This window comes from Coturnix japonica, chromosome 17 (genome assembly GCF_001577835.2).
Source record: "Coturnix japonica isolate 7356 chromosome 17, Coturnix japonica 2.1, whole genome shotgun sequence".
Taxonomy (NCBI): Eukaryota; Metazoa; Chordata; class Aves; order Galliformes; family Phasianidae; genus Coturnix; species Coturnix japonica.
Window position 1 is genome coordinate 663,859 of NC_029532.1, and position 26,447 is coordinate 690,305.

Below are 26,447 nucleotides of genomic sequence, written 5' to 3' on the forward strand. Positions count from 1 at the left end.
GAGGAGTTTTTTTCCCAGTAACTCCATGTTCTAATGAGCTTATCATGAATCACTGAACAAGCATCACTGACACAAGCTCTGAGCAGAGGACCAGCCCTTGAGAGTATCTGCACTTGGCTTTCCTCCCCATTCTCACACTGTTTTTTTTGCACTGAAATCTCCTTTTGCCAGGCTGTTTGCTCCTGGTAAGCACAGGGTCGGTTGTGGACAGGAAAGCAGTATGTCCTGCAGAAGCATATTGCATTATTATTATTAATATTATTATTTTAAGACCTTGTCAGAACGAATTGCAAAAACTTTCATGTGGTGGGACATCAGAACTGCACAGAAGTGAAGCCCATTTGAACTAATAAATAGTGGGTCAGCCTCCTGCACAGTGAGTTTGGTCATCTGTGGATCTTGAAGGCATCAAAATCTTACCCAATGAATTCCCTCTGATGTCCCCAGCAGTCTATTAAATGTAGATGGATGGAGATCCTTTGTTGCACAGCTGGCCCAGATTCCACGTGAAGAGATGTGCCCTTCACCACCTGTAACTGTGAACACATTGTCTTGCACTTCGCTTTCTTCCTGCTAAATCTAAGTTGTGTCTCCTCCAGCTGCAAACACTTCAGAGTCACTGTGCAGGGGGGTGAGAAATCAGATCTGGTGTGAGAGAATATCTGAGCTCAAAAAGTGGTGGGATAGAACCAGAAGGATGGAGAGAAAACAGAGCCCAGTGAACCAGAGAAGAATTGGATAGGAAAGGCTTATTGGTATTTTTGTCTTGACAAATATCAGCTACCAGGACCAAGGGGCAATTGAAATAGAGTAACTGACTGACCTCCTTGTGGGCCAGATGCTGGTACAAAGGGTATCCATTTTCCCAAAAGGCGATGTTAATTTATTAAACTTGGTATCTTTGGAATGAGAAATTCCATTTGAAATTAACACTCTGAAGCAAGACAAAAACATCTTGGTCTTGATTTGAAACACAAATCAGCATATTAAACTTGAAATTGAGAAGTGAAGGTCCTGAGTAGTGAAACAAAAACTTCCTTGGGCTCCTGAGGAAGGGAAGATCTTGAATTCTGGCAGAAAAAGAGATGAAGAAGATGACTGGGAATCTCCTCTCCCTCACAGCATTGTCTGCCTTCCACCTACAGCTTTCATCAGCCCTTTGATTCCCCTGCCATCCCTGGTGGTTCCAGGTGAGCCACCTCTGGCTTTGGAAGATCTCAGGTCCTCACCGAGACGGGGACGGTGCTGGTGCCCAGATCCCCGCTGCTCCCTTCCCTCTCAACCAGTGCTAAATTAAACTGGATTGCACTTTTCCCACTTTAGTAATTTAGATAAAAGTAACATTTTGTTTTGAGAGCAGCAGCAATTATACCCCGGGGTTTGGGATTAACGTGATTAATACTTTCTCCATCTCCAAGTGGCCCTCCCACCCCCGCTCCTGCTGCAGTCAGAGCCTTTCAATGGTGCTACAGTGGAGAGCGTTGCCCAAAAAAAGAGGCTTTATGCATAAATCCTTATTAGGGAGCATTGCATGTGTTTAGCAATGAGCATCTTGGAGAAAAAAAATAAAAGGGAAGCGTATCGCAGTGCATTAGTGTCTGTATCACATGAAAAGCCTGTCACTTCGCCACCCAGGGAACTAATGAAGATCCCAATTATACAGCAATAAAATATACATATGCAGTACAGAGGGGCTTATGCATTTTTAATTTTTTTTTTTTTTCCAAAGCCAAATGCAGAAAGAAAATTCTAATTAGTCATTTTTTTTAATAGAAAGGTAGGCAGCCATGGGAAACGCCTAGGAACACACTGAAGTCACCCCATGTGCACAGCACAGAACCCTTCCTCCCTGCTGGCAGCTCCTGGGAGCAGAACACAGATGTGGGTCCCTCCACTATGTGTCTACACGCATCATCCCCATCTTCCTGCTCTACAGGGGACAACATAGTTGGGCAGGGATGTGCTCAGCTCAAAGCCCTCTGCTCTCCAAGCAGCTCTTCACCACAGGTGAAGATTCCACCTTTGTCATGGAGACAGGAAGATCCAGCAGATTTTCTCTGCAGGTTTCCATGCTCTGAAGATTATGTTGTCCTGTAGAACACAATATATACACACCTGGCTCTTGTCCATAGCAGCAATAAAACACACATCTAGCCAGACTGTCACACTTCCCAACCGTGAAGCCATCAGAGTCATTCAACACACACACAGAAAAACTTCAAGAGCTTTAAGACATCAGCATAGCAATATATTTCCCATAATTGTGTCCGAAGAGACAATCAACCTATTTGAGTTTCAGTTTCCAAAGAATATTTGTATTGAAAGCATCAATCTGAGGCAGGAACTCAACTTGGAAAGTTCCTGACAAAATGCTCAGGATTGGGCAAGGCTTTAAGAGATGCAGAGTGATGTTTTGAAGCAGAGTTGTCAGGCAACCTGAAGCAGCTCTGCCAGCTCTCCTTATAATAAAAATAAATGATCATTTGTTGCTTTCTAAATTCTAATACGCAGATGAGTGAATGCATTATACAGTGTCCTGTGTCCCAAACTACATTTTCATTTCAATTTTAAAGTCACAATAATATGTTGCGTAAATATAAGGGGAAAAATAATTCCTGATGATGGCACCGTTCTGAAAAGTTTTCAAGCATGCAAAAAGCACAGAAATGGTTCTTCTGACATTGATCAGCTCAAGGATGGGCTCCGAGTCCATCAGAGCTGTGACAGATGTAGGATCGTTATCAGCAGTGGGAACTTTCACCTACCTGGGAATTATTTCCTAATAATTTGAGGGAAGAAGAAAGAAGCTTTGGAGATTTTTTTCATTTTGAGACATTAAAATTCTTTACGATGCATTTGAAACACATCTCTGGGCATCACCTTCAGTGGGAACCTGTCCAATGCGCTCTGCTCAGTCTGCAGAAAGGCGGATCCCCTTTCCCTTATCCTCCTGTAGAATCACAGGTGCTATAATGCTGCCCCAGGCCTGGGAAGAAGAAGGAAATGACTCCGATAAGGTAGACAAGGACCTCTGGTTCAATTTTATATTCTGGGTTGCAAATTTCATCTTAAAATCCCAGTGTATACCTGACTGCCTTCCTAATTACTGTTATCTTAGCTGTCGTGCTAGTTTTAATTTACAAGTTTAACTGGAATAAAAAGCAAAGTAAGTTTAATTAATTGGTTAATTAATTATTTCTCCCTTGGTGGATTTATGGCTGTGTCTGGATTTGATGTTCTGGCTATTTTCAGTGGTCCAAGACAGACTGCATGGCCCTCAGCTCCCTCCCATGCTCTGAGTTGTCCAGAAGTCACTCCTCCATTGAGACACCTAGCTCCATTTTCAAGCCCTCTCTCACAGCAGAATCCTGCTGTTTCTTCTGCATTCAGCATTTTCTTCATTACTGAAATCTGACACAAAATATATCTGTAATTTTGGGACCGTATCCAAAAAATCCTTAATCCTCACCATCACTGATCAGCAAATACGCTCCTTCCTTTCCTTTCTTCTCATCTTATTCATAACACGAGCAAGTCTTTTACAATTCACTTCAATTCAGCTTTAACTCAGCTTGACTTTTACCAATTCTCACTTTTTTTCTGCACTTTCTGAGATTCAAGATATAGGTTTATTTGCTGCTCAGTTGTCTCTTCTTGTCCTTGCAGCCCATCTGCTCCATCCTCACAGACTTTTGGATGAGGTTATTCACTGCGTTAAACCCAGAGCCCAAACTCCCAGGATTTTTCCACTTACCTTGGGAGCCCACTGCAGACTCTATTGCATATTGGATTTCAGTGTCTTCCCACTGCTTTCTCACTTATGTCTCTGAGCTGCTCAGGGCAGTCATCTTAGCCCACTTGGCTTATTTGCCCTCTGAAACCAGGAACCTCACCTGCAGACTAATAAATAGATCCCTCCTTTTGTCAGAACTAAAATAATCCAGCATAAAGCTATCTGTCAGTAATTGCCTCTGACAGTCAAATATAATGCAGGTGGGAGAATGCTGGGGAAGCTGAATCACCTGTCACAGCTGGTGTAGGACATCCTGCAGAATGCAGTGTGTTGTGGTGCTAACCCCATTGGAAGGGGACCGGCCTCTGCTCTGACCAGAACAGCCCCAGCAGGAGGAGGAAATGACATTTCCTTTTGGTGCTTTCCAAGCAGAACCCAGTTCTAAGGGCAGAGAGAGGACAGGCACTTGGGAGGACCTCAGGGGCTCACTTTTTCTTGGACCATGATCTAAACTAGGCAATGCCCATCATTAGGAGCAAGTGTTACCAGCTTCTGCCTGATTAGGGCAGGGTGGACATCTGTGGATATCTTAGCAATGCTGGGAGAGTGGAAAAGCTCCTTTATTTCTCAACTTGATAATAAACGACAGTGAAGTTCTATCTATCTCACTCCTGAGTGCTACCACCACATCTCCACAGCCCATACCCATGGACACCACTGCACTATTTGCCCTGGAACCAGCATCAACTGCTTCAGCTGGATCAATTCACATCTGCTTAAACCAGCAGCTCAGAAATATGAAATACCATCAGCCTTTTATCTTAAAACACTCGTATCAGGAATTTACCTGTGCTTTTTCTGTGTTTCTTCAGCGAGAAATTAATCTGTCTGTCAACAAGTGCCCTTCCATTAAACCCGAGCTTGTTTATTTTAAAATAAAAGTAAGCTGCCGCGCCGAGCATAAAAACATGCAGTGTTTCATGTGAAAATCTGAAAGAATATTATATTAAAATGCACATTCTTTGCTTCTTTCTGAATCTCGTGGGACTCTCTCTCAGGAAATTTCAGCTGGGAACTGTGTTCCTCTGCATTAAGGTAAATGAAGCCTTTTCAGCTCTAAAAGTTTCTTCATGTAATAGACACGTCTTTTGTGAAGTTTGCTTTGAAGTAAATAATAAACAGCACTTTGGTCCAGCCGCTCCTCCCTGCAGAGAAAAATATGTGCTTCATCAGTGTGCTTCACACTAATACATCCCTTGCCAGTCCCCATATCCAGGTCACCATCTCCAAATCCTTCTCCAGTGCAAATCAGACTCAAGAGGAATAAGGGGATGGCAGGAGCTCAGGTCCTCCTCGGAGCATGAAACGTGGGTGCAGAAAATAGCTGTGATACCAGTGTGTGTGTTCAGCTGTAATTAAAAGTCCTCGCTGGGATTCTGGCTGACCCTTCGCTTTATACACACACGGATGTCAAATGTCAAACTGTCTCCCCAGCTCCAGCAAAGCTGGCCTGATGAGACAGCCGCGAGTGAAAGTAGAGCAGTCTATTGGGACATCTGGCATTCAGCGTAATTGTTTATGAGACAAAACTTGCCAGAAGCAGCAGCAGGCCAAATTGGAAAGAACTAATGGCTAAATATTGGGGAATTATCTGGCTGGAGCAGTACGGCCCAGCCTGGTTAATTAGGAGCCTGCAATGAATATAGAATCGCTGTTAATTTTAACACACCATGCCTTTCCTGAGGCGAAATAGTGAGAGTATCAGTATTATGTGATTTGGTAAATGGTGGAAGGGAATGTTTAATAATGGTGGATTTTCTTCTTTATCTCCAGTGCTTCACCCTTCATCTTGCAGATACACACCCACATCAGCGAGTCAGCTAAGCTGATGGCAGTGAGCACACCCGAATTTGGCCCTGAGTGCCTTGTCAGTGTCTTCTGCAAAACTTGTTCAGATGTAGCAGTGCCCCAGTGTGTACTCAGCACTCTGAATGTTCTCGGAGTGGCTTTGCCTGTTCTGAGGGCCCCACATGCCCTTAGTGCAGCAAATCACTGCCTTCGCCTCTGAGCAAGAGCCTGAGCTTTGCTGCTGTGGGGTGGGAGTCAAGGGGCAGGAGAGGGATGATGCTTATCCCAGGTGATACCGTGAGGGTTGTCTGATGGGCAGGAAAGGCAGGGAAGATTTACCTGGGGCCTGGAGTGAGAGGGCTGTGCTGAAGACAAAAGCTACAAATGCTATTAAGCTACAAAAGGTTCCAGTTCCTAAAGCACAGAAATGATGGTGGTAAATGTCTGAGATAAGACACAAACCACCTCCAACTACTGTAAGTAAGAAACCACCATCATCTGGAACATCATTCTCCTCAACAAGCCAAATGAAATCAGTTTTGATTCTGGATCATTGCCTCTGGATTCTTTCCTTGGACACATTCAAGCTTTCAGCATGGCCTGGGGCATAACTTGGCAGGAGAAACCTACACTTAGAATTCTCTCTGTATATTAGGCTGATTTGGGTAAGCAGGATTACATCTTGGCTAATGCTCTCACATAAGTGTTTGATATCCCAAATTTCAATGCTCTCAAATTGCTCCCAGTGTTCTTGAACTTTAATTTCTCCAGAACTGCCTGTATGTCTGTTACTCCAGTATTAGAGAATGATGTGCAGCAATGAAGTATCTCAGGAAGGGGACACTGATTGCTTTCTCTCTCAGGTCAGGTATGTGACTTTTCAAATGAAAAGTCCTTACGTTGCTCAACAAATTCACCCTCCACTCAACTCATGATCAAGATGTTGTGCAGTACGGCATGATGTATGGAATTAAGGAAAGCAGAGCAACTATGAAGGGTTGAAAACTCTCCCAAATGATGGAAGCTTCAATTCCAAATTTGAATAGTACCCTGAGACTCACAATAGTGCAACAGTCTCCAGCTGATTCTCCAGCAGCCCACCTCAGCCATTCCTCACTGGTGATACGGACTATTTAAACACCAATTCCCATCTCTCACAGAAGAAGCTTTTTCTCTCACTTATTGAACAATTCCTCTGAGTCACAGAAGGCATCGAACAGGCAGCTGCTGCTGGTGGGAACATCAGACCAGCCTGGCTTCAGAGATCATGCTGCGAAATGGTGAGTGGGTTTCAAAGTGTAAAGAACTGGCTGAAGGTGTCCTCACAGCAGGCTATCAGTGCTAGGCCAGATCATATTCTGCCTAGAGATTCTGGTCACTTTTAATTAGTAGAAAGATTTATGAAGCAGCATGGAAGCCTGAGATAGGGGGAGATTTATGTGTGCAACCACATCTTACAATTCATTATGTTGCATCTTTCATGTGCTATCATGCATCCTCTGTCCGTGAACATCCCATTGGTGTGCCTGGTCCCAGCCAGTCTCAAAAGCAAGTGTTTCCTTTAAGCTACTCAAGAAATTCTTAGTTTTCATCCAAAAAAAAAAAATAGAAAATAATGATGTCTGTTCCTGCCTCAGCACTCAGCACTAGAAAATAAGCCCTACCTCTGTGCAGCTCCCACCTGATCCCTGTCCTTTCATACTTACTTCATCTCTCATAGGATCTTCATGTCATGATCTTCCTCTCAGGAAGGAAGATTCATTATGGGATTGGTTCCGAGTGACCATTCTTCCTTTATTTAAATCCAAATTTATTTGGTATTTCAAAAGGCTGTGGAACAGAGAACAGAACACGTGGGCTGAGCGCTGTAATGAACTGCACTTTCCATATTATTTGTGACAATGTATTTTTACTGGAAATTTCAAAACATGTCTGGTGGGACGGCAGTTGGCTCCCGGATCTGCTGAAGTGAAATAAAATCCTCTGTTTTTACTAATAGCTGTGAAAATTCTTAGCAGGCGTTAATAAGTAGAAGAAAAATCCTTTTCTCTTTCTCTCTCTCTCTCTTTTTCTTCAAAGAAATAGATTGCGAGATCAGACTTTGGAAAGAATTTATGAGCAAAAAATGTAGGAAGATACAGGGTGAAAATACAGAAATGCACCTCCTCTCCCATTGAAATCCATTCCTGGCTGGTTCAGTGGTTCTGCTGCCTATTTTCTATACAATTTGTACAATGTTATCTTTCTTCTCAAATGTTTAACAACCTGTTACACTGTTTGGAAAGCTCACTCAGGGGTATGTCACTTTAGCTTTTCATCAAGCTCCAGTGCATATATTTGTTGGTATATGTTCTAAAACAATCAAGCATTCCTCACTCACCTGGTACCAATTAGAGATGCAGAATTTTTAGCTTTCCATCCTGAGCAAAACAACCTCAGAAAATCCCAGAACGGCTTTGGTTGGAGGGGATCTTAGAGATTATCCATCTACAAACCTGCCAGCCATGGGAAGGGCTGCCAGCCACCAGGTCAGGCTGCCCAGGGTCCCATCCTCTAGGATGCTCCTGATGGCTGTGTATCCAAACAGCCACCTGAGCAGCTTCCTCTAAGAAACCAGGCCTTCAACAAACCCCACTGTCAGCCAGAAACTGCTCTGCAGAGCAAACATGGTCTCCACCAGAGGCTCTGGGTCTCTTTTGTGCTTTGAGCCCGGCGTGGTTCGAATAACTGTGATTACAGCCTTACATGTTCTGTGATTCAATTAACAGCCTGATTAGTAGGATACCATTCCATTTTATAATTAGATTAATGAGAGTATTCATTCAGAAGTTGTTATCTCGCTTAATAATGACCTCACTGATTATTCTATCTCCTTTAACTGACTGATTTTGATTAAAATAAATATAGCTCACAGCACCTGGAAATTCATTCTTTTATTCAGAAGGAATTTGATAGAAAGAGATTCCCTTTTAAGAACTTTGTGAGAGTGATTAAATATTTTGGTCTTCCTGAGGCTGAATTTTCATGTTTTTAAAGATGACATTTCTGAAATATTTGATGATAAAATATTTATCAAGCCCTGTATTTATATTTTCAATACATCTGTTTCTACTTTGACTGTTTGAACATAATTTCAGCAGAAATACATATTTGCATGCTGTGCTGATTGTAAAAAAACACCCGCAAGTGTTTATACACACACACATCTTCACACACACTTTGGCAATGTGGCACTGAACATCACCACTCAGACAGTCCTGGGCCTCACACCATGAGTTCTTCTTTAAGGACAAACACTGCCGTCAGTCATTTGGCCCACTGAGTTCTCCTCCAACTCTCTGCTGCCTGTAACGATATTTCATTTAGTAATCTATTATTTTCTGAAAGTTTTAAGAATTAGAAAGAACAATCGCATACAAAGATGGTGAGGCACTGCATGGGTTGCATGGGGTGGTGGTGCCCCATCCCTGCAGGCATTTGAGGTCGGGGATGGAGCTCTGAGCACTGATGGAGCTGTGGGTGTCCCTGAGCGCTGCAGGGAGTGGGACCTGATGGCCTTTAAGGTCCCTTCCAACTCAAACAATTCCACAATTCTAACATTACTATGTGAAGAAAAGACAAAAAGTCGGGCAGGCCGTGTTAGTGGGTTCGTTGGAAAGGCAAAACGTACCTGATCATCCTGACAAAACAATTTAGTGGCAGTCACCAAATCTGTGCTTAGAAACACCATTTCCAAATCCTGCGTCCCACCCACACAGCTACAAGTTCTCAGGTCTAAAGGTTTGTCAGGAAAAATAAACCCAAAGAACACCAACGGGTTACATCTCACCCCAGACTGTGCCTTTGGAGTCCTTAGCCTCCTTTAAAGGCAGAGATTTCTCACATTACTGAATGGCACACCACTGCAGTTAGCCACGTCTCGGTGCCCCATCTGCGTGCACAGACCAGTGTCTTTTAGCATTTAATTTTGAAAGACCACTTAAAGTAAGAAAAAAAGAAAATATCCCTGAGATCTTTTCCGCAGAGCCTCCACATGGTTTTCATTTGCAATCAAACAAAACCCGCATTAAATTCTGAAAGTCCACTTAAAGATTTTATTTCCTTGGAGGCTTTTTTTCCTTCACTTACTGTGCTGGAATTCACACACATGATTTCTACACTCTCTTCACAATGCAGAATATTGTCTGATATCCGCAGAGATAAGAAATCAAATGTATTTTCAAAGCCAGAAACACTGCTGGACGCTCGACCCACACAGCACTGATTCACTCGCAGGTCTCCTTTGGATAGCCAAGGAGTTGCTGTGTGGATGCTCATCTTCCATAGCAATCCCATTTCCAGTGGGATTTTTAGGAGCACAGCCATAGGAGTTCCCTCGGAGCTGGATTGAGCCAAGCTATAAAGCTCCGAAACAGAAATATATATCTTCTAATTTTTTTTTCCTGACTGGAAAACAGCCGTTCTGAGCACTGAATTGAAGCGACGCGGTGACTTGGCAGAATCTGTCAGATTCCCAAAAAGAACATACGTATTTCTAAAGGAGCACGAGTACCTCTGAAGGAGGTTGCAGAATGTTAATTGCCTATGGATACTGTAAGACGAGAACTAAAATACCAAAGGTTGCTAGGTCCCCATCAGTCATTTTTTTTCCCAGAACTCGGGCTGCAGCTCAGACTTGTTATAAAGGTAAAAGGCTTTTTCTTACGTACCTGCAGATGCAGGATGAGACTTGTCCCTGTCGTTCCATCCCAGACTCGGGTCATAAAACACTATCTCCATCCACAGAATGCATCCAAGATTGACATTCTTCTATGCACATTTCTGACATGCAACCTTTAAAGACTTTATCATAGCAAGAAATTAAAATGAATGCATTAGAACTCATGAAATAAGAAACATGAGCTAAAACAATTGCCTCTACATGGAAGCGTCTATGTCTCTACTGTCACCATAGGAAAAAACTTGTGAGATTATCAAATTCAGACCCTCTGTTGGTTGGCTCCTTGCTGTGCAGACATACACAGCATGGAGGTCTCCCCAGAGCCTTCTCTTCTCCAGCCTGATCTCAACTCTCTCAGCTTCGATTTGTAGCAGAGGTGCTCCAGCCCTCTGACCATCCTCATGTCCTCCTATGGAACCAATTCCGGCTCCATCAGTGACAGAAAAGGGCTTAGAGTCTCTGTTCTTCACACAGAATGAAACAGATAACAGCTCTGGATCTGTTTTAGTGTATATCAGTGTTCATGTAAGCAGGAGAGACAGAGGTCAGTTCAAGGTAAATACCAGATGAAAAACTTCCAATTCAGCAATGGTATCTGTCTCTAAGAATAAAGAGAAATATTCAGGTTTCTGACACAGTCAGACCTAAATAATGAATGTGAGTAAAGAACAGGTCATTAAAAATGCTGTAAATTCTGCATCTGAAATGCTTCAGTGTCCTTGTTCTATGAAGGACACTCAGCTTGGCCTATTTGCACACTGCAAGAAATGCAGCTCTTTCTGGAAATGTGCTGGGCTCTTCAAAAAGTCTCTGTGCTGCTGAACCTTCAATCAGTACCTAAAACATGAGGATGCAATTTCATGGTGGTTTTGCCCCCTGAAACATTCCCAGCTTTCCCCATAGTCCCAGATACCACCTCTGACCTCCCAGGTGCTTCTGCCAGCAGTGACTGTACAGAGCCAAATGGTTAAGCCATGTATGCAATGGTGTCTATGATCACAGACATGCACAGAGATGGGAGTATAAAACTGGTGTTAGAGCCCATCTCAGTGCTCAGTTCTCACTGTCCTTTTAAAGATGCCCTTGGACTGAGCATCATTCTGTTCTCACCTCCTCACCCTTCCTACCAGAGCTTAAGCATCCCACAGCTTTCTAGATTTCTCATCACCTTCATCCCTTTTCTCTGGACCTATGCAACCTGCCCCACACTGGCCAAATTCAGATCCCTGTGTCCCTTTTTGCCTACAAATTAATGCTGCTCCTGAGCAAAGCCAGGTCCCTGCAGCAGGGGAACGAAGCTGTGGGTCAAACTGCTGCTAAAACAGGACACGCTGCACCTCTCATACTGCTCCTTGCATTCTTTCTTCTCTCCATGCTTTTCTGGAACAAAGTAGAGAATTGAAATCAGATCCTTTGTAGGAGTAGGGCCGGTCCTCTAACGCTCAAACCACTAAATACCGGGAAGGTTTTTGAGCAAATCACTTTCATTCAAATCAGCCATAAACACTTCAGGTTTTAGAAAGAGACTCACCCCCTGAGGGCAGCATTAGCCAACACAGTTGTGAGCAAAGGACTTGACATCAATTCGCTTTCTGCTGCTGAACAATCAAGTACCAGAATCTTTTATATATTTAAATGGCATTCACCTAGCAAATGGCAAATGTACCACTGCTACTATTATATCCTACTGCTAATGAGGAGGCAGTGCTGGTTCCTGGCTTCTGGGGGGCTCAATCCTACAGCTTTTATGTAGTTTTGTGGGAAGAAATTTGTTTGGATGAAAACTGGGGTCTCTGAGACTGGCCATTAGGGTAGAGCAGAGAATGGCACCTCGCTATGCAGAGCTCACGCTGTAGAAAAGTGCCATTTTTTCTCAGCACAAGTGCTTACGGTTGTGCCGAGGCTGCTATTTAATTCAATCATTGGTTACACTGTCCAAATTAACTTCTAGGATCAAGATGTAAATATTGAAAATAACCATAATTCTGCTTCCTAGAGCAGACCGTGGTGTACAAAAGAACCCAACTTCAGCCGGTCTGTGTAAGAGGATCTCAGTTGAAGTCAGTGGAGATGTGCTGATTTATACCAAGGGACCTTAGCAGCTCGTTAATTTTGCAAATCAAGCATTTGGACATTGGGAAATGCCTTCAGGAAATGTAGCCAGGTTCCTGGTGCACCTTAATTGCCTATGTTCATTATGTTGATTGGTGAACAGAGACGCCACAAGAGTAAAGGCTGAGGCTTACATACTGTTTAACAAATGAGTTCTTCTGAAGTCTGTTTTATATGGAAAATTGATCAGGATAATTATACCGCCGTTATAATTTTACCAGTACAACTCCCACTCAAGTTCCTTCCTACAGATGCTTTTTCCAGTTTAGTGTCTTTGCTTTAAACGCAGTGCAAGATAAAACAAAAAAACTCAGCTGCCTGCAAGTGCTCATGTGAAGAGTTGTACCTGTAGGTGTATAATTACACTGGCAGAGCTAAGTTGCTGAAATTTTCCTTTGCAGACAGCCTAAATCCAAGTGCCTACATCAATTTGCTTCCTTGGATTCCTTGGAAACTTGCAGCAGCAGCACTGAGACTTCTCTGGTTTTGTTTGCGCTTGGAACAGGCATTTCTAGGATTTAGCACCTTCTAACAACTATTTAATTGATGGTGCTTTGGGGGAAGCGGTTTTGATGAACTCCTGGAAGCTGGGTACCAGTTTGTGCTCTTCTAAGGGACGAGATCTGGCAAGAGGCAGAAAATAGAAAGGTAGATCCAGGGCTTGGGTAGAAACGTGAAGAATATGGATCTGCAAGAGAATATGATGGCTATGAAGGACATCAGTGATTGTCAGAGGAGTCTGTAAGTTGGATTTAAACAGAAGAGATATTTAGGCACCAAAAGCCATTTGTGGATTTAAGTGATGATCCTCACTGAAATAGTCATAACAAAGCTGTAATGGGAGATTCTCTCCACTGCCGAAGCTATGCACAAACAGCAATAAATATTTCAAGCGAAATTGTAATGTGAAAGTCATATTTTTACAGATCTTTTTTTTTTCTCCCAGGCTAAAATGGAAAATCTAGTATTATACGGCATTATAATCTCTTGACTTCTTGCAATGATATTAGACAACCACTCTGCCAGGCAGACAAGCTGGGGCTCATGGGCCATATGGCCAACAGATCAGGGCAAGTGACTCCATAACATTTTCAAATTCCTTGGTGCTCCCCTTTAGAGCCTCACTTTCCTTTTAATGTAACACTTGGATGAGCTTCCAGGTTTTTAAAACATTTTGGAGGAAAAAAACTTGGAATATTTTGGCCCCTTGCATGGGCTGTTGTTAGAATCAGGGCTAATAAATTCAGAGACCTCCACCCCTAACCATGATCCGCAGCAGAAAGTTTCCAAACCCAAACTGAAGAAAAACTGTGGGGGGAGAATGGAACCAAAGTGAACAAAAGTAGCAAAGTTATCAAAAAGTGAGAATTGAGTCTCATAATAGAAAGTGTCAGCACATTTATGCATTGCTGCCCGTAGTTATTGTTGGTTTCCACCCCAAACCTGTTCACATGGATTATGTTTATTGAGAGGCCACTCTGTTCTTTGTTTAGTGAATTTCTTTAGCTGTCTGCCAAGAGGGAAACACTTCTCTGAACTATATATATTTATTATTATTGCTATTACTATTATTATTTTGCAATGAACTATATTTCTAAAACACTCTGCTGCAACTTACTGTCTGATACATCAAGCATTTAAAGAGTATATTCAATTATTTTAAGACAATTTTCCCATTGTCATCAAATCCCATTTTTCACCGTACCTTTACTGTTTCTTTCTTGCTACTTCATTCTAAACCTGAACTCTGCCCAGGTGGGCAGAAAATTCCCCAGCTGCCTCCAGCATTTCCCTCCCACCTTGTGCATACATTTAATATACATCTATCCACGTGCACTGTCCCCTGCTTCACAGAGTTATACATTCTTAGTGAGCTAAAGATACATCATCCGTGCAAAAAGATGGATAGCATTTGACTCAGCCAAGTCTACTGCTCTTTTTACTTTGAACAACTGTTAATGACACACATTAAGCAACCAAACTCCTAGCACACATTTGCCCAGGCGTTCTTACAGTAACTTCTGAAAGCTCTTAGTTCAGCCAAGAGGGGCACAAAGGAAGTATAGGGACAGAAACTATAGCACAGCTCTGTACTGCAGAAATCTCATTCTCCTAGTATAATGATCATGGACTGGAAAGGAGCCCTGCCATCATTTCATTGAAGAAATCTGATCAAGCTGTATATTTGAAGACATCCTGAACTACTCACATAGAGAGATAAAAAGAAAAAAGATACCAAAACCATGGAATAAATCACTTGCCCAACACTGCTGGCAATATGACACCAGATCGCTTGGAAGTCCTGAGATGTTTCCAGGCAGGAAAAACAGGTTCATTTTATTTGAGATTCCAGCCTCAGTCTGAGCTGACAGCATTTCACATGGAAAGCAAAGCGTTCTGCCATCCTCCCAGCCACTATTGCTGTGGCTGGCTTTGCAAATTGCTTTGTATTTTGTACCCTTCAGATCTCCTCAGGACACCAGCAAATTTTCCTGCGTGCTAAAAGGTGTGGTTTGACAAGGTGAGCCTTTATCTGGTTTACAGAGATCAGGGCAATGGATCAGCCCAGGTGTTTTCCTAACAGCTAATAGGGACGCATGGCAGGTGCCCCATGGAGTGATTAGACTTTCTGCTGACAGGGTTCATGTGGGACCTTGTCCTAAGATGGTGAAAACTGGAAGATAATAGGTTATGGCTGCAGGATGTTTGTTGCTTATTCTCCTTCGGTGAAGCAATAGTTCTGCTCTAATTGATTTTCAAAGAGTAACATTTCTGAGGCTGCGTCTAACTGTGCATCCGTACAACCTCATCTCACCATTCAGTACAAGTTTGGTCTAGATCAAACCAGGGCACTGATCACATTCCTGTTGGATTAAGCAGGCCATGTGACATTGAATAAATGTCAGCCTTTTGCAGTCTGTAGGACAGCAGCATTAGACCTGGCCAAAAGCCTGCCAAGGCAAATTCCCCTGTAAACAATCTTGTAGAAATTTGAACTAGCCAATTGTTATGTGCCAACTGAGTGCTTTGCACGAGCTGTTTCTACATGTTCTGATGTAGAAAAAGGTGATATCTTGGACACCAGTGTAGCAAACTAACCTTCTCCTGCCATGCAGACAGTAATTGTGATCATTTTACAAGGTATGGAAGGGCCTTAGAAGGGTTTTGTTGCGCATTGAGTCGACCACACCAATGAAAGTCAAAGTTTTGTACAGTTTTGGGAAAATGGATGGAATTATTCCAGACTTTAATTCTCTTTATAGTCAGGTCCAGATTCAGTTCAATAGGCCAAGAATAGAAAATCTGCAGGTTCACTGAAAGTTGAAAGCTGATGCTTTTATTCATCTGCAGATCGGGTATCTTCAGTCAGCACAGCTCAGCGTGGATCTTAAACTCACCTTTGCTACAGCTGCTGCAGCAAAGCCACCTTTAGCAGCAAGTGCAGCATTCTGACTGTGCAACAAGAAGAAAGGAGTCAGAAATTAAACATCTACAGAATCTCCTATCAGTATCGTCTGGTGGTTCTCGTTCATCGTTGCTCTTGTGTTGAGGAGACAAAAGGCTGCCTCCTCCATTTGGCTTTCCAGGCTGGGGGTTACCCATTGTGTCGTGCTGTCATTGATGTCAAATACAAGTTCTGGTCTGCTGCCAAAATATGAAGATAATGCTGAAGCAGATCACGTAGGCAGTGCTTTAGAACAGTACTGAAACCACTCCTCACAGATCTGGGGAAGGCTGATGAGGCAGAGTTACAAGACCTAATAGGAGTCTAATTCTTTAACTTATTTCACTCCTTGTGTTGGAGTTGACATAGTGAGCACTGAATTTACACTGTAGTACTGCTATTCATCTAAATTCTTTAATACAGTTAGTACTTCCACTTTTTCTTGAAGAACAAATCCCTCTGCAGTGTTTTCCCTCCTCTATTTTTTGTTTCTTTTTCCTGAGTTTGTCAGTTCATTCTCCTACAGAGCATTTTCCATTACGACCTTCACTACAAACAGATTGAAAAAGATTAATTCTCCAGGAGAAAGAAGTCACAGAGCTATAACAGCTGAACAGTCTGAACCATACAGCAAAATAAAAGCCACAGCCATCAGGTTTGGCTGGTATGATTTGCTGTTCAGCATCTCTGCTGTTAATTCCTTGTGTCTGTCCCATGGAGAACAGCCTTGGTGAAGCTGTTGTGATACCACTCCGGAGATTATTCTTGCCATTGCATGAGGCTGTGGAATAGATGTAGGTTACTGGTTTGTGTGCTATAGAAGAAGTGTCTCAGCAACGCGCCTATCACAAAAAGAAGGACTCGTTGCATTCACATTGCCTAGAGACAACCACACACTTGCTTATTTTCCAGCAGATTGCCCAGCAGTAATACTTTCTAAAATACCTATTACTTTGCTAGTTATTTGCTGTCAAGAGGATATTTAAAATGGGAATAGCTATATGCAATAAATATTTGTTATATAATTGGAAAGAAGGAAGTTGATGTGCTTTTCCCATGTGAAGTCAATGAAGTATTTACAAAGTCATCAGTAACCAAAGATAAAACACTAAGCTACATCAGCTGTACAAGAACATTTTAAGATCCCCAGCCTTGGATGGCTTGCACCTACAGTACAAAGACAGCTGATCAAAGTCTCTGCTTTGTGGGTGTTCATTTCTTACTCATTTGGGAGTTCAAGGCAAAAATCTAGAGAATGGGAGAGGTAACTGGATACTGAGAGGGCAGGGATGGCACCTTAAGGATGGAAAAGGCAGAAACAGCTCCACCTGTATGAAAGCAAAGGTAGTAACATGGTGAACATCACACGGTGAGATATGATGGGAAAATGTCCTGCTCCAGGCAAACTTGATTCCCTCTTTTCTGTGTACTGCAGATGTGATTGCAGCTGACAGAATGGATGGAGTGTGGTGTGCCAGCATCTAACTGCAACCTGAGAGAGCAAGGGAGTGAGTGCAGTCAAAGCAAAGCTAATTTGAATGAAGAAGGTGAAGAACTGATACTGAAGCTTATCTTAGAAGACCTATGGATGAGTTTCCAAGCAGATTTTGCAACTTAGTTTCTATTTTGGAAGATAACAGTGATATGGTGGTCACAGTAACCTGGGGATGGCAGGGGTAAGGTTCTTGGTGAGTGGTTACCAGCAGTAACAGCACACTGTCCAAAGAACAGCTTTACGAACAATTGCAACAGACTTACTGAAATGTATGTGATGATTAGTCCCATAAACCACTGGAGCAAATCATAGGGAAATCTGGGCTGCCTCCCTGGAAAGTCACCTTTGGTGGATGGCAGTCTATGAGCATCTGTGCACAAGCACTTGGTCCCAATTTCCTGGAGCAGGGTGCAGGGCAGCATCCTCTCCTTCCATTCCTGGGAGCTGGGAATCTGCCATTGTGACATCAGGGAAGAAGTTCCAACCAATCAGGTACTGCACTCTGCAAGGAGTACTGAGTACCACTGCCTTGAATTCCAATTTAAGTGGCTGTACAACCTTCCTAGATAATCTAGGTCAACACAAAATCATCCCAATATCATATCCTAAGGACAGAGCAACTTTTTTTTTTTTTCCCCACAAATCATTTGAAACCAGCCTTGAGAAATGATTGACTGTTCCACTTTTCAAGACTAGAAAAAAATGCAGTACTTTTAACCTGTCTTCAGAGGTCAAGATTTTCAATCTCTCATCATTTTTACTGTTCTTCTCTGGATTCTCTCCAATACTTGTTATGTGGTGCCCTGGACTGGACAGACTCCGGCTGAGGCCACACGAATGCCAAGTAGAGCAAAATAATTATTTCCCATATTTCATTTCCATGTGAAACAGCTGCTGTATCAAACCAGAACTGACAGTGGCTTTGGCTACTGTTGGGACTGGTTGGGCAATTACTCTATCTGCATGTAAGCATTTTATTTTAGTTTCCTGTGCACAACCTTCTCCTTTTGAATTACTCTACCATTTATAAGCAGACTCTTGTGCTACATACCAATTCCTGCTACACAGCTCAGGATCTCACTCACTTTGCTTTCCACCTGGACACCAGGCCTGAGGTCCTAGAACAAGAAAGATGCAGAGCTCTTGGAATAGGTCCAGAGGAAGCCACTGAGATGGTCAGAAGGCTGGAGCACCTTCCTATGAGGAAAAGTTGAGGGAACTGGGCTTGTTCAGAACGGCTTTTTGTAAGGGTGGGCAATGATAGGACAGCAATGATAGGACAAAGGGGAATGGTTTGAAACTGAGACAGGGGAGGTTTAGGTTGGATCTTAGGAGGAAGTTCTTCACCCAGGGGGTGGTGATGCCCTTTCTGCTCATTGCAGCTTTGAGATTCTCTGCCCCTCAAGAAACTCTTCCATGAATCTGAATGCAATTGTATCAGTCTAAATGACTATGAAATTTCTGAAGGGGTTAAATTAAATCATTACCAATCTAAAACAAATGGATAGATTAAGTCTCAAGGACTTTGATTGTTTGGTGGGTCTGGAATCCAGTATTCCTTCTTGCAGAATTGCAAATAAGAACAATTTGGCTCCTTGAATACATGGAAATATGCCAACAAGCGGCATAAGAATATCAGAGTACATTAAAATCAAAATAAGTAAACATCAGAATGAGTTAAAATCCAAGTGAGTTATTGCTAATGGCTTTCAACCTTCAGTTTAGTTTTTCTTTAAAAATAACTATAAATTCAGAAGCTTTACAGGAAACTAAGTGAATATGAAACTAATCCCCTGAGATTGGCTTCAAATTTCAGCTCTATCAATCTCTTTTCTCTTTCTGTGCAAAATAAAGGAAAAGGAATAAGAAACAGTAGATAAAGCATATATGCCATTTTTTCCACGAACACAGAAATATTAAAAGTAGACTCAACTTGATAGAATTTTGTTTGATATCAAAGCATCCAGCAAACAGATGGAGACATTTCAGAATTTGGGAGTTTTTGATTGCGTTTTATTCCTTTTTAGCAGTAACGTACTTTGAATTCTAATACCGTTTTTCATGTGAGTGACTCATAATTTGTTGTGTAGAATCCCCACGGCCATCTCTCTCAGTGATTTCAGCTGCACTGAGTGCAGGCATTTGCTGCCAAACACACAGTGCAGGGAACGCAGCCCTCAGAACAAAGGAATTGGGCTGGGGCTGAATTTTCAAAGGACCTGCTGCTCCCACAGGATTTTGACATAAAACAGCACTTACCAACATAACTGGCTGGTTGCAGGAGTTTTGCTCTGCTCAGAATGATGGCAGTTCTATGATAGCTGGTGGCTCTGTACAGCCTAGGACAGCCGATGACATTTAGACTCTGAGACAGCAGTTTTCAGTAGGGATCTATGAGCAAACACCTACATCTTGAATACACAAGTATCCTTCAAATTCCGGGTCAAAGTAGGTTGTAAAAGTAGTTGGTTTTGAAATGCTCCTCTTGATGCCTATATGGGATTAACCCTCATCATACTGTGGTACGTTACTTTTGGTTTGCCCATGAGATGATGATAAAGTATGAAACTAAACCAGACCAGAAATCAAGAAGAAATTGGGCAAAAACATGCTGAAATATTTTGTGTTCTGAAAATGACTCTGCGGAACTGCACACAGACCTGAATCCATCCTTCATTCTCCTACTAACACACCCTGTGCACAGCCAGCAGGCTCAGTGGACGCAGGAAGTCACAATACTAATTGTGAATTAGGGTTTGGCAAATGACTGAGCTGCTCCTTCAGTTCCAATGTCAAAGATTTTATGCCTATACTGCACTCTAAGACTAAAATTTACCTTCTGTACCCTTCTGGCTACAGCAACAAAGCTCTCCAAACGCAGAACTGTCAAAATATTTCACCCAAAGGGATTTTGATTCCATTTCTGAGATTTTCCTTTTTGTTACAAATTCCCTCACAATGAGATTTTTAACTGAATCAGACGACAATGAGAAGTCAGAAAAGCTCAGCTTTTCCTCCACATCTTCACCCATCCTTCTTTTGACAAGAAGTCACCACTCGCCTGGAGCACTGGAACTGGGTTTTCGGATTAATTAAAGTCAAACACAACAGTCGCCATAAATTTCAGGAGGGAGTGCAAGATCCTCCTTTTCAGGTTCTTCCTCCACCATTTGCTGTAGGTGAGAATCTGTTGTTTCTGTAGAAACGGTACCTGAAATTTGATTTTAAAGTAATTAAAAGCCAGATATCCTCAAAACATTCTAGAAAAAAATACGCCCGCTCACAGCCAGTCCAAATTCTCCAAGGGTTTTTAACTTCAGAATAAATCTAAGAATCACCATCAAAAGCAGCTCAGATTTTTTTAAGATCCTGGCTTATCAAAACTGCATTTTTCTTTGAATTCTCCAGCTCGAGCTTTATATTTGGCTTGTCACGTTGGGTAACATCACTTGCAGTGGTTTATTATTGGATGTAACACAATTTGACTGATGCAATGTGATGTGATAGGTCACAGTCTGATGTTTCATCTCGGTTATTAAAAATGGTTTGTCAAGCTGCAGCAAAGGCAAGCTCGGTTTAAAAACAAGGAATGATGTCTGGGATTAGCCTGCTTTCTTTTTGTTGTTTTTAAAAGCCGTAACATAATACAAATTCAAGTCATGTTTTACCTTACATCAAACACAAAGCCCCCAGCAGTAGGACATGATGTGTTTCAACCCTCTCAATGTTGAAGACTCTAGATCAGGGCAGCAACATGTCCAAAAAGCAGGATGTTTCCAGCTCCTTTCCAAATGTGATTGCTTTAATACGATGTCTCTGTGGAAGGTCATTATCTTCTGCAGAGGTTTCCCAGGTCCAAGTCACAAAAAGGGATCAGGATTCATTCCTAGTCAGTAGCTGTGCCTTCCTGCTCAGATTAAACAACTCTTGGCTTCTTCTCATGTGTAGGTTGCTCTGAAAGTAATGCCTCCTATTTATTTCCATGGAAACTACAACAGACACAAGAAGCACAACACCACTATTTGATAGAGCAAATTCTCAGCTACAAATGCTGTTTTTTCAGCGCTGTGTACAATTTCTCTGATTTTGGTCAACTTTTTGATTTTTCAGTGTGAGAATATTTAAACATTTCTCATGTCATTATTGGAATGAAGTTACAGATTCACTTTGAGAACATGTTCAAATAGGCTCAGAAATTTTCCATGAACGTATTTTGAGTGATTTTCTGTATGAGTGAAAAGGTACCCAAGCAACATCCTAAAGCCATTGCCTGGATTGTCTGCATGTCATCCCCGAGGCTGCATTTGGTTCTGCTCAGAGCTGGGCTTTCAAATGCATCTAATGCAGAAGTACAAGCCCTGGCTTTCCAGAAGCATTTACAAACCTCCTTCCCTCCAATTTCTGTGGAATTTAGATGTTTAAACATCTTTGAGGATCACCCTTAGGCATTTCTGTATAGCAGAACTCCATCTCAAGCTAGGTGTTAGAGAAAGACAAGAGCTCTTTTGTGAAAACAGGCTTCAAAAATGGGCAGCATTAAGTTTTGAAGGAGGCAGAAAGTGGTGACTAGGCAAGGTAATGGGAAACACTGAATGATCCAGAGGGAAGAAACCGTTTCATGATTCATTATTTTCATATTTTGAACACCTGAACTGCACCCTTTGAAGCTGAATGACACAAAACTTAAAAATACCAAAGGAAAATTCACTAAGTGATCTCTCTGAGGATCTCAGTGTCACAGCTGAGCCCACAGGCCATCATTTTAGTAGGCTACACTGAGAGAAGTAGAATATTTTTTTTTCTTTTACTCTTTTTCCCCAAAGAGAGAGAAAGGCCCCAAGAGATTATCTCAAATGGGGGAATGGGGAAAACATTATTTTTACCTGGAAGATATGTAAAATCTTCTTTCAAGAGCATCGCCAGCACTGACAAAATCTCCAGATTGCTACTGATATTTCTTAGCACTTTGCCCTCTGATGGTACCCAGCTCGAGACCATGTGCTACCCAGCCCAAAACTTCATTTTTTCCTCTGCAACCATCCACACACCTTTTAAGGAAAGAAAATTCAATATGTCCCTTTGAGGTCTTTGTAAGTTCAGGAAACAACAGCACTTTTCCCTGCAGCTGTCATTCTTCCATATAAGAGTGATGAGCTCTCAATAGCACAACAGCTACCCAAAGTACTCAGCTGTATCACAAGGAGTTACTCCCGGAGGTTTCTACAAGGCAAATACCAGCAAAAAACAAACTTATCCTGCAGCTCAGGTGAAATACTTGAGCTCACCAAACTTTTGCAAGGTGCCTCCAGCTCCTTTGAGGAACACAGTGCAGCAAAACAGCAAAAATGTTTTCAGAGGCAGTTTCGTGAGAGCAGAACGGAGCTTCATGTGGCATGTCCCAATCTGCTGGACTTTGGAAATAATTGGTTTTTACATCGCAATCAGGAAATCGTGTCATTTAGACACATCCTAAAAAAGTGTAAAAGAAATGCAAGCGTCCCAAATTCAGCTGCTGCAGTATGTTAGTACGTTTGCTACACACATTTTTCACAAGTAATAATGAGTGACAAAAATAACTGACCTACTTATAACTCTGCAAATACCTGTACCTCACATTTGGAGGCAGTGAAATCAGCATGGAGACATTTAGAACAAGTCTATTCTTGAATACCCTTTTTTAACTCTCTTTAAATTATTCCAATTTGGACAGTTTTTAATGTAATTTTTTTTTTTGTACCCCTTGCAACTCCCTGGAGCTGTTTTTGTAGTTCCAGGCACGTCTGCACTGAGTACAAAACCCTGACGACCATTAATATTAAAATAGTTGGGCTTCCTCAGTGGAGTCCACTCCCGCCGTGACATCCGTCCCGATGGAGCCCATGGAGCTCTGCCATGCATCAAATGAAGCTTACCCATTCTGTTACAAGGAGATTTTATTCCCCAGGCTGGAATTGGCCAATTCTCTCTCCACTGGGAAAGTGACCTTTGCAGCCTTGCAGTGCCAAGCTACAGCTCCATATTGAGGACTTTCAGGGTCTGAAGATTCTTTAGGCCTTATAGCAGAGTTATCCCAAACCTGCAGATTGCTATGGGCAGAACTGAAATGCTTCAGGTTGGTTTTTGTTTCCCATGTATCTCATCTTGAGTTTTCCTTTATGGCAGGATTTGACCTGAGAAAAGTCTCTGTGGATGTTTCCATACTCACTGCATTAGGACTGACTTGCTGCATCTCTCAGTACTTATCTGTAGAGATTGCTTCTTCCTAGGGGCCATTTTGGAGACACTGCAGAATCCTCCAGTCTTGCAGTAACCAAAATCATAGTAAGAAAGGACAAATCCACTCCTCCAGTGTGACAAAACACAAATACCACTAGAATGCTAATTGGCAGATCAGTGCTTCCAGTGCTGTTCAAGAGTGGCTGGAAGAGGAACAAAATTCCACCAAGGTTCTTCTGAAATGAATGAATTGCTCTTTTCCCATTCTAAGAGAATTTAACATTGTATACAAGGATTATTCGTAGCAATTTGGTTTGATTTCTCTGGAAAGGCAGACAAAAGTTCCCAATGCAACCCAACTAAAATCTTCTGGGATTTGGATTTTCATCCTTCCAGCAAAAATGAGAATTGCCCCCACGTTTATGTTCCTACTTCACAATTTTCTGACAAAATCTTCTATTTCCTGACAAACGGATCAAAATGGGCTTCAGGAGCTTGGGCTGAAACCAGATTGTAAAGGAATAAATATTGAATATGTCTAACACTGAAAGCGAACCCTTCAAAACACACATAGCACATTCCAAAGATTTAAGAGCAAGAGCTTTTCATGTATTTGTGGACAGCACTGCTCTCAGTTCCTTATTTTCACAAGAGCTCAGCACCCGCAACTCCAGCTGAAATAAATGCCAGGTCCCGCATTCAAAGGATGTAATTGATGTGTGAACTGAATTTGAAATCATTGTTTAAATGCTGAAAGGCAGACATCTTTCCAGGTGCTGCATTTTTAAGTCACTGCTTGGCAGTTCTCAAATAAAAGTTATATTGGAGCCTGTGCTGTTAATATTCCTCTTGATATCAGCTTAGCTTTGGCATTTGGGCCTGGAATTGTGCTTCTCAGCCTGTGCCATGCTGCCTGTTCACATGCTGCCTATTACCTAAAAGCACTTAAGCTTCTTCAGCACCCCTCATCTTTTAGACAAACCCATCCTGGGATGGAAAGGGGCCTCACGCAGCAGTCAGGACACTTTCAGCAGATGGCAGCCATGCAGCTCTGTTCACAGATCTCACTCCTCTCCTTCTGGCTCATCAGCTCCATTTTCATACACAAAATTGTTCAAGCAAACACTAACATAAAAAATCCAAGATGTCACCACCATCAAGCATTTCAAGCCCAATGCTCTCTTCAGATCTCAAAGGAGGAAGACTTACAAACATCTAATACAAGTAGGAAAGATGAATAATATATGAAAGAAAAAGCAAAAACCAGGAAACAGTCAGAAGTCTGAGCAGCTAATTGCTGTACATTCCCTACAACAAAGTGACAGGCAAGGAAAGGCATCCTGATGCCGGGCTACAGGAATGGATGTGACAGCAAAGGCAGCACGTGAGAGCAGCAGTAGAGCTGTGGTGCTCCCATCCCTACATCTCTACACACAAAGTGACAATGGCACTATCAGTACAGTGGGTGAAGTGCCCAGCACCTGCTCCAAAAGCAAGGTGGAGAGCAGGCATGGTGCAGAAGGACCAAGCATGAGTGGATGCACAACAGTGCAATAAAACTGGGGGCAGAACCCACAACTGCAAACAGGCAGCCAGCTTGCTCCCCTTGGCAATTTAGAAGTGTGAGACATGAAGACACTCCAAAGGGCCTCTCTGGGGCCCATCTCACCCTCAGCCCTCCTCTCCCCCCTTCCCTTGTCTCTCTCAGCTTTGCTGCACTGATGGCCATGACAAATGCAATTGCTCAAAGATTTGTGTGTATGCTGCAAATTGAATTTCACTTTTCCCAAACTACAACCAACCCAGTCCCAGGTAAACCACCCACCCACTCCCCATAGCTGCCCCACTTCCCCAGGAATGGAACCTGCAGCCTTGGAGCTGCCACATTTGTGGACATGGGCAGCACAAAGTGGGGTGTTCAGCAGAGCCACAGTGTTCCAGACCAGTCACCTAATAAGAGTAGAATGTGCAGAGAGTTTGTTTCTGGGGATTTGACCCCTTTTAGCTTAAAAGTCATCTCCTTCCCATCCATTTTTGTGGCTCATTCATTCCAGCCCTTTCCCCACCTTCACGTAACAGCAGCACTGCTCCCGCAGCCTTCCTTTTCCATATCTCTCCATACCCTCAGCAGCACATTTGTTAGTTGACAGCTTTTACTTTATATTTCATTTGCCATTTGTCAGCCCGGTAACACAGATTCAAATTCCTTTTTGATGTTTTCATGTTATTTACAAACGCTTTAAAGTCACAGCGCTGCCTCCGCTCCCCATCAGCACAGGCACCTCCCTCTAGCGGTCCAAAAGCAACCCAGAGTTTTACAAAAAGAGAACTGTTCTCCTGGAATTTTGCACGTGAGCAGCTCAGCCACAGCAACACCGCATCCCCATCCTTCCCAGGGCGCAGCAGGGAGGTGTGGTCCAGCTCCCTTTGTGGGGAGGTTGTCATACCACCCACCACAAATATTGTTTTCTTCCTTGGAGAACAGGGAAACAGGCAGAGAAGACCCCACGAAGATGCTGCACTGAGTTCCCGTTTTGTGTTTCTTATGGTTGTAAGGCTCAGTGAGCACGGAGCAATAATCTAATTCTGCTTTGTACTGGTGTGGTAACAGAAATCACTAGGCTGTAAACTTAAGGGGTGATTTAAAACACAGTTAAGCTGGAAAAACTGAAATTAAGAGTCTATTAAAATTACACAGTCACAGCTACTGTGCCTAAACTCTGCCTTTCCCTGCTATTGCTGCTAATAAATGCTGTATTTAAGACATTATATGAGCAGAGGCCAAGAGCTAATTCCTGCCTGGCTGCATGCACTGCCCTTCATGTCCTAACATGCTGCATTCTCCTGGACACCGTGTCCAACACAAGATGATACGAAC

General features: G+C 42.5%; 2 long non-coding RNA genes across 3 annotated transcripts; both read right to left on the minus strand.

The window, feature by feature from the left end:
• Window positions 1–745: 745 nt before the first annotated feature.
• Window positions 746–4,416, minus strand: LOC107321606. Its single transcript, XR_001558607.2, has 3 exons — window positions 3,755–4,416; window positions 2,766–2,986; window positions 746–1,070 (listed from the first exon to the last, which is right to left on the minus strand). It is a non-coding gene; the product is annotated as an uncharacterized LOC107321606 (long non-coding RNA).
• Window positions 4,417–4,637: 221 nt separating this feature from the next.
• LOC107321573 lies at window positions 4,638–18,841 on the minus strand. Of its 2 annotated transcripts, XR_001558595.2 has the most exons (5): window positions 17,617–18,841; window positions 11,548–11,681; window positions 10,291–10,423; window positions 7,288–7,411; window positions 4,638–4,938 (listed from the first exon to the last, which is right to left on the minus strand). It is a non-coding gene; the product is annotated as an uncharacterized LOC107321573 (long non-coding RNA). The 2 variants fall into 2 exon arrangements; XR_001558596.2 differs by lacking the exons at window positions 4,638–4,938; window positions 7,288–7,411 and adding an exon at window positions 7,919–8,926 and having other exon boundaries at window positions 17,617–18,161.
• Between the last annotated feature and the right edge of the window lie 7,606 nt (window positions 18,842–26,447).